Source organism: Falco naumanni, chromosome 1 (genome assembly GCF_017639655.2).
Source record: "Falco naumanni isolate bFalNau1 chromosome 1, bFalNau1.pat, whole genome shotgun sequence".
In the NCBI taxonomy this organism is placed as follows: domain Eukaryota; kingdom Metazoa; phylum Chordata; class Aves; order Falconiformes; family Falconidae; genus Falco; species Falco naumanni.
In genome coordinates, this window is record NC_054054.1 from 59,615,579 (window position 1) to 59,630,836 (window position 15,258).

Sequence of the window (15,258 nt, forward strand, 5' to 3'; positions counted from 1 at the left end):
CTCAAGATGGAAGGGGGTTACAAAACAGAGCGCCATGCGCGCGCCGCGCCGTGCCGGGGTGGGGCCGTGGGCGGGGCCGTGTCACGTGGGGTGGGCGGGTGGGGCGGCCCGCGGGGGGAGGCCGGGCCGGTAGAGCGCCGCTCCCCCGGCGCCCCTCGCAGCCCGCCCGCTGCCCCGGCAGCCGAGCCCCGGGCGCTGCTCTCCCCGCGTCTCCAGCCCCGCGGCTGGCAGAGAGTGTGGCGCGGCGGTGTGGGGAGGGAGCGCCTCAGCGGGGCCGGGGGAGGAGGGTAGCTAGCCGGGGCAGAGGGACAGGCCCGCGGGCCCCGGGTTGGCTCCTGCGAGCGGCGCCGCTCTGAGGAGCGGCTGCTCTGGTGAGGGCGGCCGCGGGGGTCGGGCGTTAACGGCGTTGCCGGGGCGGGGTGGCGGGCGGGACGTGGGGGAGCAGCCGAGCGCGGAAGGACGGAGCTGCCGGGGCGGGGAGAGGGGTCTCCGGGGGGTCCCCCAGTACCCCCAGTGGGCGGGGCTCTGTGGTGGCCGCTGCCCCGCAGGGAGCCCCCCCTCGACCGCCTGTGCGGCGGCTCGGTGCGCGCACTCGCCTCCGGCTGCTGGGGCTGGCCTTGCCCCTTCTGCGCGAGTTTTTTAGTGCAGGACCCGATATGATAAAAGTTATAAGATTCAGAAAGAGCTTGTTGTCCTTTGGGTTTATGCATTTCCCCCGCTTTTCTTGAACGTTTCCAGCGCTTCGTGTAGCGTGCCCGTGGGGGGCGGGGGGGGGCGGTGCCGTCGTTGCATGCACCGGCTGTGTGCGCTGTGCCCGAGCAGCCTGCTGGTGCACTAACATGTTTTCCACGTGTAAAATAGTGAGTCGAGTGCTTCTGAGGAAGTACCTGATCACTTTTACCTGAACAAAGTGGTAGTCACAGTGCATTTTCATGGGAAAATGTTTAGGGTTTCCAGACATATGTCAGCCTCTAATGAAAGCTTAACATCTGTTGCATAAGTGCTATGTATTTGCAGTTGCTACGATGCTTTTTTTTTTTTAAGATAGAAGGCTGTCATAAATCCAGAAGTCTCATAAATTTAGCAGTTCCTCTAAAACCTTCCAGGCAAGGCTTACACATCAGAAAAATTAATTTATGGCTATATTTGTCTTCAGCTGTATTTCATGTATAACAAACTGCAGGATGATAGTTAAGGTTGCTAAGAGGCTATAGGCAAAGTTGCTGTGACTGGAAGTAACCAGACACATCTGGATTTACATCCAGGTGTTTTGTCTGAACTCGGCCACTCTAAACTGCATCCTTTGCCGTTACAGTGTCTTTCAAGTTCCTAAAGTCGAAGATGTTATGGTAATTGAAATATGAGGGAGAACATGGGTGTATTTCAGATGTGGATAGGAAAGATAGTCTATCGGAGTAATTCATTAAAAAATGGAGTGAGGTAGGAAATTACAGTCTAAGGAAAGATCAAAGTAAGAGAGATACCTGTGGTGTGAACTTGAATGGTGATGGGATGAAGTGAAATGCTTTGAATTATTATGAATGGTTTTAATAGGTTATGGATTCTGTTTTAGATACGTCAAGTGTAAGTTGACTGCACAAAGTATCAGGGAGATAAACAGACAATTTGGACAATAGTAAAACTCTGAAAGGAGAACTGTGGACCATCATGAAAGAGAACAGTAGTTTGTTATGCATTTCAGATTAGATTGCCTGTGGAAATGGAGAAGAAAAATTACAGGACAAAGTTCAGGGGCTTGTGAGACTTCCTTAAAAAGCTGGAGTTAGGATAATAAGGTTGTCCTCTGCAGGAACAGTTAAAACCAACTAGAAATGAAAACCTATTTCCACCATTGCCACTTCCAACGATTCCTAAGACTAGATGTATTTTAGCATTTATACTGATGATTCAAGCAATATTGGCAGCTACAGTCAGCTATCTTTCATAATTCCCAATATACAGGAACAAAATACTCTTGACTTTGGCAGCCTTGGGGTCTTGAGCTGAAGAGTTGAGTTTTTTCCCATCATCTTTCACTTAAAAACAATTAAAAACAGTTGAAGGGATTTTGGGGTAGGATGGATGTTTAGGTGGGTAGGGAGCCTGACATACTGTGTTGCTTGTACCAGTTGTAGAAATCTGTTTAGTTAGTCCTTCAGAGTTTGCTCATTCTGCTAGCAATACTTACTGTCACTGTAACCCATCACTGTCTCCTGATGGTTGTGATACATGCTGTTCTCTGCATTCACAGTTGCCTTTATTGTCCTGTCTCCTGGAAACAGGGCTCTTGTACATAAAGAAAAAAAATTGTCTAGGTTCAGGTACACAGAAGATTTATTTTTGCTTAAGCTTGTTCTGTGTGGTTGTAGAAAGTTGTTAGAAGTTCATTAGATTAATGATACAGACTTCCAGTTTGTTCTTAAATAAATGTCAGAAGTATGCTGCAAGAATAGAGGGAGTCCTCTGGCTATCGAGTGATTTTGGAACCTGGTATGCTACAGCTGGGTTCAAGAAGAATATAGGGAAGTTCACAGGAAAGAATCTATTGCATAAAAAGAATCATTTTTGCATCAGGAAGCCCCCAGACAGATCTCTGGAATCTGAGAGACTATCTGGGGAGAAATCTGACTGTATTTTCACCTCATCCTTATTCTGTAGACATTCATTTTTATCACCATTGGAAATACTCAGCATAGTTGGACCTTGGTATTATCCAGTGTGGTCATTCCTGTATCTTTAAGCTACAGTTGATTCTTCAAGCTTTGTTTTTTGTGTATTATTTCACCTTTGTCATATTTAACTAAACAAGAAAAAGTACAACTTTGTAATCTGTCACTGTGTTATTATCAGAATGTGGTAGTTATGTAAGGAGGGGGCAGGGGCAGGGAAGATACGCAACTTTTTATTAGCTTAGATAACATGCACAGCTCCACCACCACTCCATTAAAAATAGCGTGCACAAAAATCTGTTTGGTTTGGGTTTTTTTCCTCTTATAGGGTCAGACAAGAGATACTGTAAAACAAAACCAAACCATGCCATTGTGCAGTTCATGTGGGCCATTTTAAGAAGGACTTGAGGGATTGTCCTTTCTCTTCCTACTATAGCACAATATTTTACAGCTGCTTATGTACTTCTTGGTTGTCCTTGTTCAGGAAGGTACCTACAAAGTATTATGCCTTCAGTACAGCGAGGTAGAAGTACATTCCTTTCTTATGTTTTTTTAGCTGTTGATTTGATGTTTCTGTAAGCAATTCCTTGTACAAGTAGTGTGTGCAACCCAATTAAACGTGATATGATGACAAAACAGTTTTAAGTTGTATTTGACCCTGCTTTAGGTAAATTGTACCAAGTTATTCTCATGTAAGATCTTCAGAAATCAACAGCAGTATAAACAAAATGAAGCAAAACCAACCCAGGCTAAGGGAACAAGAAGTGACAGGCAGTGGACCTAAAAATTAATACCTGCATATGGAAAATCTGGAGCTGAGTCCTATTTTTCCAGTCTGTCTTGACATATATCCCAAGAAAAAGTAGTTAACCCAAAGAAAGTAGTTGTATTCTAAGAAAAATGTGGTAATGGATTTCTGGCTGTTTTCCCTCTTCTTTAACGGTAGCTAGCTAGCTATGCAGCTGTTGTTAACGTTTTGCCAAGATGTGTAGCAAAGACAGAATAAAATGAATTGGATAAAGATTAGACTAGGCAAGTAAGAGTCATACTCTAAATAAATAACAAGAAGGTATAATGTTCCTAAGAGCTAACTGTTCTACTATTAACATGTTTTTCTTCTAAAAAACAACCCCCCCCAAAAAAAACCCCAAAACCATTAAAAAGGAAATTTCAAACCACATTAAAAAAACCCAGTTCTTGAATGGCTTTTGGAGACCTTAGCTGCTGATGTTTGAGTCACTTCAGCCCTAGCTAAGAAATAATGAAAGCTCAGAACCAACTTGGTTTTGTTTCAGTTTGTTCTTTGTTGCTTAGTAGGCTTTTTGGGCTTTAGTGAGATAGTTCCGGCAGGGAGACTTTTAAATGGAAAAATTCTCAGCATCACTGCAATAAAACAAACACTAACCTTTGTTTGTGCAACACAGTGTTGGGCAGAAGTTGGCTTTGAGTCATTTTTTTGGGGGTATGAAAGGCCACAAAGCTGCATTTTCAGCTTGATCTCAAAAGTTAGTTAAGGTGAGCTGAACAGGGTTAGACTGCTACCACTAGCTCTGGCGTTTTTGTACAGCACTGCAGTAGGGGTTTTCCAAGGGATCTTAATTCCCTTTGGGAAAATTGGAGCTGTGAGTTCTCAGTACTTTTGAAATAAGGCCCTCAGTGAATTATTTAATTATGTATGCACTAGTGAGTATTAAAAAAAACTAACCACACATAGGATAAACAGTTAACTACATGTTAGAAAGGTAAAGATCTCATTAAAAATAAAAAGGGAGGCAAAGCATAATAGGATCTAAAATACTTAACCAGGTAGAGTAAGGAGAGAGAGAGAGTTTATTGGCTAGATCCGATAAAGGACTTAAATACCTAAAGCAGGATTTAGGGAGAATTCAGGTGCCTAAGTCCAAAAATGCGATCTGAGAAATCTCACACAGCTGCTGCCTAACCCAGGAGATGCCTAAAATCAGAAGGATCTTTCTTGATTTTAACTTTTATCTCTTGAGCGTGAAGCAGCTAGAGCAGTTTAGCACCTGTTTCCCATTCAGCCATTTACAATCCTCAGCTTGCATCCAAGGGCTCGATTTTGTCAGTGTTCTCAGGCCACGCATTCATATGCAGAGAATCTTGGTTTGGTGTAGCTGCTTGCATTTAACATGAACGATGGGGAGATTGAATAGCCTTTTATTTAAGAACCTATCTGTTAGATTACTGATATAAGAGCTGGAAGATTCAGTTTGGCTCTGTTTGAGTGTTCAAACCCATCTCCTCCCTCCAAGTAATCTGTCTTAAACGAGTGACTGCATGAATTTAAATTATCTTGGGAGAATGAATTAGAGATGAGGATGTGTCACTCCCTGCTGAATGCCTTGTTCCTTGGGATAAATCTCACATATCATTTCTATTCCTACAGACTACAGAATTCTTTGCTTCAGTGGCACAATTTTAACAGGAATGGAGCAGTTGCCTTTGTTTTCAATAGCTCTGTCTCTTGCTGGGTAGGATCACTTTTCTGCCATATGTTGACTTGAATCTTTTTTGTTTTAGGGAGATACACAGCAACAATAGGTTACTAAATGGAAGGTGTTTGTCTTCTGGCTTCCATCTGTTATCTTGGCTGTGATTTAACAGAATACAGCAAGTCCTGCTCCATTTTTTTAACAGAACGGTAATTAGATCCTACAGTTAAGAGAGGACTCTAGGCCGTGAATTTTAAGCACACTGTGGTGTCTGTGTCTTGGCCTGAGTTAAGTTTCTAAGGGGTTGCAGTAACACTGCTGCCTTTCTTGCAGACTAGCATTAGACAACTGTGGTGCCTCAGGACAGTACCAAACTTCATCATATATACTGTGTAGCATATGCAGGTATTTCATGTGGACTTCTAGATTCTTTGTTGGGAAAGGAAAAACAGAAAACTGAAAAACAGTTTGCCATAATGTAATTTTAAGCGTCCAGTTAACTTGTTCCTTTGCTTGTACCAGGACTGAATGTATCCCCTTCTAAAAAGCTACACAGTTGTCACACTTAATATTCTCATGTTTGGATATATATAAGTGTGTTTGTATGGATATTAATATGAACTGCCATTAATGAGTGAGGTTTGGTAAATCTGACAATTATACTTTGGCGTTGTGGAAATACATAGATTGTCCTGGAAACACCAATGAGTGGAGTCACTAATTTCCCTGTTTTCATATTAATTGTATTTTTTTCTTTTCCCATATATGATGATATGTGGTTGTGCGTTCTAAAATATAGCTGAATGTTTCTACATGTGCAGTATGACAAACTTAAAAATCAGGAAGGTTTTATTTTGAATTTCTCCAGCTTAAAAAAGTAATTTAGCTCCAGATATGACATGAGTCATATTTGTCTTTTCTTTAGGAAGAGAATCCTTGGATTGATTGGACTACTTCCTTCTGCCATTGTTGCCTGGTAGGAGAGTCACACATAATCTACAGATTTATGAAATAGCTAAATGTTCAGTGGAATATTTGTCGTATTGATATGTTGTAATTATTCAAATAGTAATACACTTTACAGCATGAAATTCTAAATTTAAAGAGATAGAGAGCTCTGAATAGTCATTTATTCTTGAAGTTAAAGCTCTTAGAACAGGACTGTAATTGAATGATGAACAAAAAGCAGAATAATAGCCAAGCAAGTACTAAAACGTCATTAAAGATGAATTTTTTTTTAATAAAAATTGCTCACTAAGAAAGTATGCAGAAAGCAAATAACACAGAATTCTTTTCAGTTTATCAGGTTGTTTTTCTTCAGTTGAAAGTTGTTGACTAACAGTTGTGTTGCGTATACAAATTTTTTTTCTGGGTGTTAATGTATTCACATTAAAGAAAAAGCACAAGCTGATTATTTTTAAAAGAAGGTATAGAAAAAGATAAAGATTGAGATGTGGTCTGTGTTCTAATTTGATATTTAAAGAACAATCTATTTTTGGTATTTTTATGTATTCTGTAATATTTTCTAGTATGTTCCCTAATATATATTTATAAAATCTCATATATCCCTTGCTCTCAAGTTGGACATTTTGCATCTACTTATGATCATCCTCTGAGATAAACTATATCAAGATATATTAAGTTTTGGATATATTTTGCCAAATAGAATTCTCTCTTAATTTTTGATGATTGCTGTTCATTCTTATACAATTAAAAAAAGGGGGGGGGGGGGGGGGGAAATTACAGCCATTACATCATATTTGCATTAAAAGTGTGTCTGTATTGTAAATCTAAATCTTAAACCAAGGGACAAGGAAGGAAAAAAGCTTATTACGCTTGGTAAAAACCTTTCTTTTCTGGGTAGTCAATAATAAAAGTGGAATTAAATTCAGAGTTTGAGTTAATTAAAATACATTTTAATAAATGCATATAGAAGTCAGATGATGCTTTGCAGCCTACTTAGGGTAGTGGTGAGGAAAAAAGATTGTTACTACTGGACTGGACTTCAGGCTGGAACGAGGTATAATACTATTGACTATGTTTAAGTGCCTTTGCCTACAACCAGAGAGTGTGCATCAGTGCTGCTAGTACTAGATAAATCACAGTGTTTCCACATAACTAATGATAAAGTTACCAGCCTTTAAAAAACTAAAAGGACCTCGATATAGTTAAAAAAAATTTGGATTTGCTTATTCTTCTTAGATTAACTCTTTAGGATTAGAGGAACAACACCTCCTTGTCTTAGGTATTTCTCATTCATAGAGTTCCTTAGAGTTTGTGTGTATATCTGCTTTTCCCTTATCTAATGAGGGTCCTTCCTTCAGAGGTTTTTAGAGTGCTGGGCAACTATTTCCCGCCAATGAGAACAGACAATACGTGAATTTTTTTCAAAGACTATGAGTAGTTCTCTTTACTAAATGTAGTGTTACGTGAAGAAAATTTGAGCTGGACAAAAAGTGATTACTATTAAATTTAATCAAAGTGGCAGAAAACATTTATTTAATTAAATGGCCTAATTAACAATAATTTGCCTCTTAGCAGCAAGATGAAGGTTGCAGTTTATTCTGGCTATTCAGTATCCCCTTTCTACTTTGGTTCGTACCTATTTACTATTACTTGGATCTTGTTTGCTTTTTGAACATTAGTAGCATCACACAGCAGCAGCACATTGTACACTCACTATAGGCTGGGATACCACAGCCCCATCTTTTCAGCCTTTCCTACAAGCCTACTGCAGGAAATGTATGCCTTTGTATTGCTTCTGCCAAAGGCAGCAGATGACAGATCTGAATTTGGAGACCTTTAGTTTTTTCAGCAGCACATAGGATCATACAGGAGAGAAATGAGCACTCTCTAATTCTTCATTTTGGTATGAAGGTGTAAAGAATGTTCAGTGTTTCAGTCTCTCTCGTACCTTTCTCCTTCACCATATTTATACACCAAGGTAAATGAGTATCTGGTCTTTGGCTGTTGTCCACAAATGATCTATGTAGAGACAAAAGAACACCTAATTTAGTATCATTTTCATTCCCAAAAAAACAATAAAACTCTTTTTTTTTCTCCAATGTATGTTGGACATAATTTGTCCATGCAGTGGTACAAAGTTTCAGTCATATGAGTCTAGGCTGATGACATGTTTTCACAGGTGGCTTTGGGGTAAGTAGCCCATCCAGAATGGATTCTGTATGTCTTACATGTTCTGTCTGTTTCATACTATATATAAGCATGACATTTTAGGTATCTTTAAAAATAAATAATACTATTAATAATATATTAATATTACATTTTTAATTTAATAATTTTCATGTCCCTCAACTCCTAATTGTCCAGGAAGGGTTTCACAAGAAAGACTGTGATAAGCCCATGCCTATGAGAGGGGTTTTTTAAATACATTTGATTTATCTTCTTACTTCTACCTATGATTTAAAAAATCATTATGCTTTAAGTGAACAGCTTATCCTGCTGTTTTTCAGGGGTTTGCTGGTAAACTGAATCTGTTTCAGGTTTGCATTCTGCTGGGCTGGTGTTGGTAGACTACCTGAGAGCCCCACCTCACACCTAGTTCATGCCTGTTCTTCACTGAAGAGCTGTGAAAGTGACAGCTATTGTTTTGCTTTGTGACACATCACAGAGCCTTCTTGTTGCAGAGTACTTGGTTTGTGTCCTGGGGCTCTCAGCTGTGGAGATTTGATGAAGGGCTCACTGTGTCAAGTTTCCTAGCTCCTGTAATATTTCATCCTCCTGCTGGTACTGCTTTAACACCCCAATTCCTGGCCATAAATCTAAACCAGAAGTTAACTATGTAAACTAGATGTAGGTATTTATTATTAATTGTAGAAGGTGCAACATGTTTTTCTTTACTGTATTTAAATGTTTAAACTGAAAGAGCATAGATGTAGATTCAGTATTAGGAAGAAATTCTTTCCTGTGAGGGTGGTGAGACACTGGAACAGGTTGCCCAGAGCAGCTGTGGATGCCCCATCCCTGGCAGTGTTCCAGGCCAGGCTGGATGGGGCTCTGAGCAGCCTGGTCGAGTGGAAGGTGTCCCTGCCTGTGGCAAGGGGTTTGGAACTGGATGATCTTTAAGGTCCCTAAGGTCCCTTGTAACCCAAACCATCCTATGATGTATTTTAAAACAAAACAAAACAAAAACCCAAAACAATCCCACAAACTTTCTGAGACTTTTTTTTGGTACCTGGGTTATCTTGATTAAAAAAAAACCCAACAAAACAAACAAAAAAACCCCAACAGTGAGTGGAATACTCTGATGTTTGTAGTACTAACCCCTGGGGGCCAACAGGCTGTCAGAATTCTTAAGTTCTGCAACATCATTGACACAATTAATGGTCAGGCCAGTTCCAAGCTTAAAAGCAGGTTATACTGATTGTAGGGCTGATTCGTATCTTAAGCAGAGTAGCTAAGTAAACTGCTAGAGTTAAGTAAACAATAATATATCAGAATGAAAGGTTTCCAAATAAACTGTATGTTGATAAATTACAGCATATCAGAGTCCACGTCAAAAATGGTGAAATGTGAGCAAAGAAAGTGGCAGCCTGTAATCTGATTTATCCAGATGACTGTCATTGAAAAAAAGCTTACACTGTAAGAGAAATATCAGGTATTTCAAGAGGGAAAATTGAAGTAGAATAAATAATTACTGGAAAGGAGGTGGAAGCAAAAGGGAAGGTAGTTCATTTGCGTTTTCCAGTGACATACTGCAAATCTCAGATTACATTTACAGTACTAGGACTGAGACATCCCTCTTCTCACTGAAATCACCTCCTTCCAGATGGTGTAAAGCTGGCAAGTCATGGATGTGACTACTTTACTACTTTCTGGTTGTCATGTAAAGCAAAATATAGGTTGTACCATAGCTCAGATTTCCTTGCATGCACAGTGTCCTTCCTTTCCTGCCTCAGACAAGATTATGAATGATAACAAGCATGAGTAAATCTGAAACAAATCTTCAGTCTTGGTACTGCTTCCTTTTGAGGCAATGACTACTTTTCTGAAGATCTCAACAGAAAGCCATAATGCTTTTATCAGTTCTTACTGCAAATAAGTTTCTCCCCAGAATGACTGTTTTAAGAAATCTTGCTTTAAAATCATAATTTTAATGTATGTAAGAGCTAACAATGCCTATGGAAAGATTGATCACTGTTTTTAAGTAAGCACTTGTACAATGTCATTGTCTTGGATATTCTGGTCAGTTGATTTTTTTGAAAAATCTGGTTTTCAGAATACTGGGTTTTAGCTTTTGTTTCCACTGTGTACTTAATTCCTACAATTCTCATGTCATTATCCTATTAAATCAAAATATACACATGAAAATGTGTATGTACCTGTGAACAAAGACTTTACAACCTTTTTTAAAATAGTTTGCATTAGCTTCTGTAAAGCTAGTGTTTTCTGAAACAAAAAGAGTTTTAAGTGAAGAGAGTAATAAGTGCTATTAAATGTAAAAAAGAAAAAAATACTACTTTTGCCCCTGTTTTTACTTGTGTCTGTAAAAGTGCTACAGTGTGCTTTTCTGCATTCCAAAAATTTCAGTAGTTTATCTTCCGCGTGAACAGCGTGCTGTGTAGGTCCTAGTTGAGAAAGGCTTTACCCCCTTTTGGTTGTTCGAGCTATTATAGCTTTTCTTGCAAGTGAACAGCTCGATTCCTCATTTCTACTGTCAAACAGAAAGGATGTGCACAGCAGAGCTCCTTGCTGCACCTTTTAGATAAAGGGAGGGACAGGCAGGTGGTGGAGTCACTGATACCGAGTGGGAGCTGCGGGTTGCAGTGAGCTGGGTCGGTTTATCCTGTGGCCAAGGGATATGTGCCACACTACACAGGGCTGAGGGGCAAACTGGGTGGGCAGCACAGGCCTGCTGCACCTACTCAGGGTAACTGCTTTATGGGTCACTAGTTCCTTGATGTACGGTGGATTTCTTCCTGATCAGGATTACTACTGCATATTACAGGTTAAAGGAAAGAAAAGGATCTTTTGAATGGCTTGTATTGTGTATGAGCTTCCCTCCAAAGAAATCAGCATTAATTTCATTAGTATTACCTGTGTTCCTGCTTTAGCCCATATTGGAAACTGCCAGCACCACACTGTCAAAGTGTACATATTGCTTTGGGAGGCCACTGCTATTTCTCCTGAAGCAGAGACACTATCTTGTAGTTCTGTTACTTGGCTTTTGGAGCTAGGAGCACGCCCTATGAAGAAGTCTTTGAAGGTGCTCAAGAAAAATGAAAAATTGTGAAGCAAATTTATGATACTTAAAAAAAAAATCCATTGTTATTTTTGAAAGGTGTTAGGTAGTACTGAATGAGGTTAAGAAGTTTTTTTCCTAAAGCAGTGTCAAATTTCTTTTATTCTTTCATTCCACATAGAACAAAAGTTAATCTTTTAATTTTTGCTCACTCAGTTAAGATACAGATGGACACATAAACACACATCCCTAAAATTGGATTTTTAAAATTTATTGTATGTTTTTTAACAAGTGACCTAACATGCTTTATTTCATGTAAATTCAACTCTCAGCATTTTCTGTTTTAGGTCAGTACCACATGGGAATTTTAGAGGGGCTTGATGTGCCTGTTCTGCTGTACAAGCTATATTCTCTGGCCAGAACTTACTTCGTACAATACAGAAGAAAATTCACAGCTCTCCAGGCAGATGCTGTCTTCCTGCATGCTTGACCTTAGAAGGAATGAACGTTTGAATTCCTGCTTAACTTGGTAAATGTGCTGAGTTGGAGATACATTCAGATTCAGTGTGTAATAAACTAGTTGGAAACAATGTTTCAGATGAGATGGAGGAAACAAAATACCATAGTTTGAAATTGCATTTAGTTTTCCCACTAGAAAACTGGCAGTTAACAACTGCATTATTTATCAAAAAATCTTTCAAGCAAGAAACTGAAGTCAGCTCTATTTGCACAAAACTAATGGTCTAAGATTTTAAACAATTTTCTAATTACTTCCCATCACACATAATATATCGCAGAAGCAATACATGTTTGAATGTAAAAGAACGGTATTTTTGGAAAGTGAAGATAAAGACAAAAATAGAGATTGCTGACTTTCCAAATAATTATTTGGTAGTGAAGTTTTGAAAACGGTAATTTTTTTTATTGAGGAGATTCGGTTTTCAGTGTAACAGTGTAGCTACTGAAAACAACAAAAATGATAAATATTTTTTAGTAACAGGGAGCAACACCTCCATTTTGTAACTGTTTTCATTCCTTTATACGTAACTTTTCACTTAGGCAGGAACTTTAATAAATAACTGCAACTTTATATTTAAATCCTTTTGGTTTGTCATCAGAGTTTGAATTTCTTGAGTACCACAGGGCAGTTTCTGTATAATCCCACAGAAGGCAGCGGAGTTCTGGGTCACCAAAGCTTCGTTCATATGAGAGATTGTGGGCATTTCAGGCATTAGGCAATATGGAGTCCCTTGTATTCACACAGAAAAGTACTACTGCAGTTGTACTTGCTTTTAAGCAGCTGACTTTTTGCCCTTTCTCCATCCTTTGGTGGCCTTCAGTTGGGTTGTGTCAGAGCAGAACGGGTCACGGCAGCAACAGGAGTCCCTGTGCACTGTTTTGTTCTTCTTGCTCTCCTCTTACCTCACCATTGTATGTGCACAAGTGCTAGAACAATGAAATGCCTGGTGCAGCCACAAACTACCAGTTGCTTTTGCACTAGAGAAATTTCCACTGAAGACTGTCTTTGGGCATAGGCAAAGGAAGCAGATGCCAAGGATATTAGGATTCTGGGAGCAGTTGCTGTCTATTCCATCTGTGCCAGAGCTGCAGCACTGCGTACAGCCTGTAGCGCCTTCCTTTCGCTGCTTTGCTGACATTAAGGGGGGGAAAGTGTTGGAAAGCACAGAATAATTGCTGTGGAGTTGTCAGTGGCTCTTCCCAGCCATTAATTTCATGCTATCCTCCTTTTCCTCCTACTTAATGGCTTATGCAGCTACAGAAGTAAAACTTGTTTTCTAAGAAATTGCTCTGACTTTCTAGGCACAGCTCATTTCTTCACCCACCCTCCACCTCTTACATATGACAAGCTCTTTCTGGTTTCTGGAACCTCAAGCGGTATGGAAGTGTTACAAGATAGATTTGATTTTTTAGGGAAGAACTGCTTGCAAAAGTAATAGTAGGAAGTGCTTACGTAGGAGTATGGTGGGAATTTAAATTTGCTCTGACACAGTAGCGATTGACAGTGAATGATGTTTTGAGTGATCTTTTGTATTGCTAAAGTGGAGTTACACTGTTTTTGCAACAGTGGAGATTTCCAAATACTCCCCCAATATATGTACAACTACAAGGTGTCACCTCTGCAAAGAAGTGACAGAACGAGAGGCAATGGGCACAAACTGAAACATAAAAAATGTTTAATGTGAGGGTGGTCAAACTCTGGAATGACTTGCCCAGAGAGCTTGTGAAGTCTTCATCCTTGGAAATACGGAAAACCTGAATGCATATGGCCTGAACAACCTGCTCCAGTTTACCTTCCTTTGAACAGAGGGTGGACCAAAGGCCTCCAGCGGTCCCTTCCAGTCTTGACCGATCTGTTATTCTCTTGTTATAAGAAAAGCATGCAGTAATCCTTTTTAAAGTGAAGTGGTGATTCCCTGGAGTATTGTTCTGGCTTCCCACAATTTGTGGTTCAGAGGGTACATTCTGTTGTCACTTTGACGACCTTTAATTATTACAAAGGATGTAAGTGAAAATTACACATGAAAAAAAAGACACCAAAATCATTGTTAATTAATAACTCCAGTTGTATAGTCATTAATTAGAAACATTTTGAGTAGTAATGAGAGAGATTTTGGTTTCTTTGAAGTCTGTAGTTAAAACTTCCATTGACTTCATGGAGCTAGGAGTTTGACACATTACATTTTGTATTTGACGTAAAATATGAACTGAAGCAAAGTGAACAGGTTAGTTATATATTTAAATGTTCTATAAAACCAAAACCTATTATAATAGGAAGACTGAGTTGCTTCTGCCTCTAACCGTCAAGCAGCTATCTGCGGTCTGCTCTTTGTACAGTCTCGTAATTGCTGTGCACCAGCTATGTGCATTACTTGCTGGCATGGTGATCTGTCTGTTTGGCAGGAAGGGAAAGCTGGGAAGCTTCATTATTCTGTAGAAAGGCTTTTAAATGTGTAGAAGCAGCCTGGGAGTGCACAGTTGAGGAATGGGCTCTTTTATATGACAAGCCGCACTTTGTACTTGGCTGTACAAAGAAATCTCTTGATTTTTTGATGTTTGAGAGTGGAAAATACTATTCTCCTGTTTAAGAAATGAAACTGTACGTCTCCCAAGCAAGCATATAAGTAATAGAATAAATGTATTTTCTCACCAAAGGGATAGTTTCAGGAAAAGAGGATTAAAATTCTTGGAAAATCAGCGAGGCAGCTACAAGTGTCAGGTGATTGTATGGCCTTATGTAAGTGCAGTGTTTGGTGTCTAGCCAAGTATTTCTAAAACTTATAGGGCAACTTCTGTTCACATTTAGGCCAGCATAAATCTGAAAGCACTTCAAAAATAATCAGAGAGCAGTGTTTGCTTCTATGTTAGAGCTTTTTTTTGAAAAGAGAAAAAGTCTGTATCAAGTTTCTTTACTACAGGGAATTCCTAAAGGGGATGTTGTAGTTAAAACAGAGGCTTGTGGGAACTGAATTTTATTCCTGCCTTCCTTGTAGATCTCCTGTGCTGTTTGGGGCAAGCCATCCTTGTGGCTCCGTTTCTGTCTGAACCACACCAAAAGTATTGTGATATTCAAACAATATAGTGCGTGGGTGTTTGGTGGGTACATTAGCTATTTGTTGTATGGCAGTATGTTAAAATAATTTTGTTTGTTATTGTTTTTGTTTCATAGAGGAAAAACTAGTTGAAACTAATAAGGAAAAAACCTTTTAAAGTGAGGGTTTTTTAAAAAAATTTACACCCTTTTAGTCGAGCAGTGCAGGTGGTAATAAGCTGCTTCTGAAGTGAGCCTATCTTAAGTAACTTTTATTGTTTGGTAGATTTTTAGTGTGTAATAATCTTTCAAAGGCTGGTTGTTTTTTTTTCCAAGGTAGCATCCAGAATGCAAATTGTGTTTCATAATGTTATTTTTCTTGTA

At 39.3% G+C, this 15,258-nt stretch overlaps 1 protein-coding gene across 1 annotated transcript in view; it reads left to right on the forward strand.

The window, feature by feature from the left end:
• The first annotated feature begins 156 nt into the window (after positions 1-156).
• TRMT9B (tRNA methyltransferase 9B (putative)) overlaps positions 157-15,258 on the forward strand; it is a 121,486-nt gene continuing 106,384 nt past the window's right edge. The window contains exons 1-2 of the mRNA XM_040596292.1: positions 157-371; positions 6,048-6,098. The gene's annotated coding sequence lies outside the window, so the exon portion shown is untranslated. The remainder of the gene's footprint in view (positions 372-6,047; positions 6,099-15,258) is intronic.